Source organism: Rhagoletis pomonella, unplaced genomic scaffold (assembly GCF_013731165.1).
Source record: "Rhagoletis pomonella isolate Grant_MI unplaced genomic scaffold, Rhpom_1.0 Rhpom_scaffold_00113, whole genome shotgun sequence".
Taxonomy (NCBI): Eukaryota; Metazoa; Arthropoda; class Insecta; order Diptera; family Tephritidae; genus Rhagoletis; species Rhagoletis pomonella.
The window spans coordinates 134,336-138,805 of NW_023458667.1; positions in this window are offsets into that span (position 1 = coordinate 134,336).

Genomic DNA, 4,470 nt, shown 5'->3' on the forward strand with positions numbered 1-4,470 from the left:
GCATGAGCGAAAGGCCGGACATTGCCCGAGGCTTTGTAAAAGTAGCTAAAGAGGATGTGGTGGAATTTTGGGAAAGCGTTACAAGAATTAAAGTGGCACAATATCTAGTTCAATGGACGCCCTTAAAAAGAGGGAGCATACATTTATCATTTAAGCTAAATAGATCAGAACTGTCTCGTAGAAATCTCCTTTGTATATTAATGCAACAGTTGGCTGCAGCGCGTTCTTTCTCCTGAGACAAAAGTGCACCGGCCACTGAATCCATTATATTTTACTTAATTAAGGAAAAGCCTTTTCAAATACGATTAAACAATTTTTTTAATTTCACTGTTCACTTGCGATTTGTTTGTGTCAAAGCAGCTGATTAAGAACTTCGAATTTCACTATTTTAGTTGGCAGCAGCGTTGCCGTTTTGGTCCGATTGGACCAAAATTGGTAGGTTCATTCTCCTTTGGTAGCTTGGTTGGTTTGATGAACCTTTTGGTAGGCAAAATTTTTATGAAAAAACAACCAAATTGAGCATTAAAATTTGTTCGCTTAATTTACGTTTACACGTTCAAAACATTGCTTTTACTTTGCTCACACGTATAAGATTTCTTAGTTTTTTTCCTATATTTTATTAAGCAGACAATTTTCTGCAAACAAAAACTTACTTCACAAAGCTATGACCGATTGGCTGTTGAAACAACCAGAAATTACCTATAGTCTTGAAAGAAAAAATTATGATAGCCAATTTGCAAAGTGAAACGAATTTAGGATTTTTTGCATAAATGTGTGATTTTGTTTTTTCACACACAAAGAAAAGATGTTTGATATGAATGGAATTAATCTCAAAGGTATTTAAATTTTTTACAAAAGTTTATATACAATACGTCAATTCTTTTATTTATAGGCCCTGTTAACAATAATATGTGTAGTTTTAATTTTTGTAGTTAAAAGCCCCGTAAATTCAAGAAGTCTAGCTTTAATGATGAACAAAATTTTGGTAGTTTGGAAACTGATTTGGTAGGCATTTTGGTACTTAAAAATATTTTCAAGTGGCAACCCTGGTTGGCAGTGCCGTTGATAGTTACGATCGGATTACAGCATACCAATTTTCGAATTTTCGGAACGGAGCTACGAGTTCGTAACTACGAACTTTCGGATTACAGCATACGGGTGATAAATCCCCGATTGCAGCGTTGGTTAATACAACTAGGCGAATATGACGCCAGAATAGATTACATTAATGGAAAAGAAAACAAAATTGCAGACTTTCTTAGCAGAATAGACACTCACAAAAATGAGATAAATGCTATAAGTGAACAAAATGACATATTTTCAACAATGGCCACTGTTCACTCTCAAGAGGAGAACTCTAATGATCACATTCCGATATTGGAAACTATTGTTAATAGGTTTAATCCCAAATAATGTTGGTTGAACAAACAACAAAAGAGGTAGAACATATTTTGGGTAACAAGCGTATATATATTGACAAAAGTGACATACCCATGGGCGTAGCCAGGTAGGGGCAGGGGGGTGCTCGAGCCCCTCCCCCCCTAACTTTAGAATTTTCCTTATATATAAATATATATATATATAAAATAGTACCCTGAAATGCCAGCTTAATAGGATCGAGCGTCCCCCCTCCCCCCCCCTAAATTTCATTCTGGTTACGCCGATGGACATACCTAATAATATTGCTGGTATAGTCCGAAGACATATCGCAAATCAAAAAACTGCCATTTATTCAGAGTTAAGTGATTTTCTTTATAACAAAGTCCAACTTAAATTAATTGAACTATATGGAAATAATTGCAGTAGTAAATTTATTAAATGCTCTTACTTCGCAAAAGATATGGAAAACGAAGACCATGCAATTAAGCAAATTTCTCTTTATCACACAAAAGAATCTGGCCATGCTGGCATCACTGCAAACTACCCCAAAGTTTGAAACACCTAATATATTATCCAAATTTATTTTACCTTATACATAAATTGATTAATAGTTGCGACATATGTAGTGCAGCCAAATATGACCGCAAACCAATCAAAAAGAAATTGCGCACCACAGAAACACCGTCTAACATACATGAAATTGTACATGTAGACGAATATGTTAATTCAAGACATGCATTCATAATGTTTTTAGATAAATTCTCTAAATAGGCAGTGAGCTTATACTTGGAGGACAGAAACAGTATAACCTTAGTAGAGATATTACGTTTGTACTTATCCCTTTCTGGAAAAATAAACAAATTTGTTTTTGAAAACGAATTTAACAATACGAATGCTAAGCAATTCTGTAAAGAGCAGAATATTCAAATACATTTCACTAAACCTAATAGCCATACGGGTAACTCGGATGTAGAACGTCTCAACCAGAGCTGGGCGATAAGAATTACATATGTAATCGATTGCGTCTAGGATTACGATTACTTTTATCGCAATTTCAAAAATGTTTAAATTAGGATTGCGGTAATCGTTCATAGAAGGCACTAAGATTACGATTACAGTAATCGCAATTTTAACTTTTTTTAAATTACGATTACTGTAATCGTAATCTAAGTTCGTTCAATGAAGGATTACTGTAATCACAATCTTGTTTTTTTAGCTTGTTGGGATTACTGTAATCCTAATCGTTTAGTAATCGTAATCCTTATCGCCCAGCTCTGGTCTCAAGAATACAATCACAGAGAAGATCAGAAGACAAAACTTAGAAGAGAAACTCCCCATCAAAGAGCAAATGTTTAAAGTAATTCAGTTATATCACCATACTTTTCATTCCACTATCAAAGATACACCTCATAATGTACATTATAATAAAGTGGACAAAGACTTAATAAAAAAACGAATTCAATTGCAGAAGCAAACTTAATACGAAAAGAGAAGAATCTACCGAAAACAGAGAAATAGGCTTTGTAAAAAATTATGCCAATGTCGACACAAAGAACAACCTAAGTTTAGAAAACTCAAATTAGATAACATTCACGAGACGAATATTAAAAGACCTTTTAGATTTGCAGATTCTTCTACTCATTATTTTACTGATGATAACTAACATTGACAGAACACAATTAAGCATTCTGTTTGACAGACAAATTATGAAATTAAAATTTCTTGAAGATAAAATAAACCAGATACAAGATAATGTAGCCTGTGCAAAATATAATATTTTCCATCCCTCAATAAGCATGACAGACAAATTATGGAAATAAAATTTCTTGAAGATAAAATAAACCAGATACAAGATAATGTAGCCTGTGCAAAATATAATATTTTCCATCCCTCAATATTGACAGCGGACGAAATCGATAAATATGACATAAATTTTTATAAAATTAAAATGATAAAAATGGGTATACTGCAATATGAAAATCAATCAATAATTTTTGCGGTAAAAGTACCAATGACTTACATGCATACTAATGTTAAACTAATCATGCCACTACCAAACAGTATACCGTATGAAATAGATCAAGAAAAATAGTTAATAACAATGTTAAATAACATACCCTATATTTATGAACCTAACAAAGTATACAAAGATTTAGAATTAAGTCAACATTGTATTTTTTTTAAAAACACATGTAATATGGTGTTAAATAACAAAACTAAAATCGAGTTATTAAGTGATGATATGTTAATAATTATAACTGCAAAAAACACAACAATTAAGCAAAACTATAATCAAAATAATGAATTTCAAATAAACATAAATTATCTTATGACGTTTAACAATTGCACAATTGATATTGGAAATAACATATATGCGAATAGAAAAGGTTTTGTAGCTAAAACGGTAGATTATACTATGAAAATAATAAAATTCAAGCACAAATTAAAATTTGATGAAATCGTAGTTGGATTCAGAACAATAAAAAAATTAAAGAAATTGAATACGGACAAAATGTTACATATAAAATAATCGGTATAATAATTGTCACATCAATAACCCTGACAGCACTAGTTTTCTACTACTTTAGGAAAAATAATGTAAATATTAACATACGAAATAATCGAATTCCGGAGAACTTCGAATCCAAGAAGGGAGGAGTTACGTATTCACTTCAACCACATCCTCCCAAGATACAATAAATGATATTGTAAACAAATATATGAGCCAGAAGTAAGATCAGTAAATGAAATTGAATTTGAAATTTAAATCTAGAATAAACATTGGTATTTCATTTATGAATGCAGTTCCAATGAAATAACAAAGCTTTGCTTTAAGTATAAACAATAGCTAATTGAAAGTGTTGCTTGAAATTCGATCACCTAAAATAAACATTGCCAATCCTGATGGAAGACTCAAATGAAATAAACATCGCCGATGCTAATGGAATTTTAAAAGCACATAAACATTGCTGATTCTAATGGAATAGGAAAAATTGCTGACTTCAATGAAATGGAAAGATGAAAAGAGTTAAAGTGTTAAAGTCAAAAATGTACTTTAGTCTTAAGATTCAACTCAAATAAAACATATCG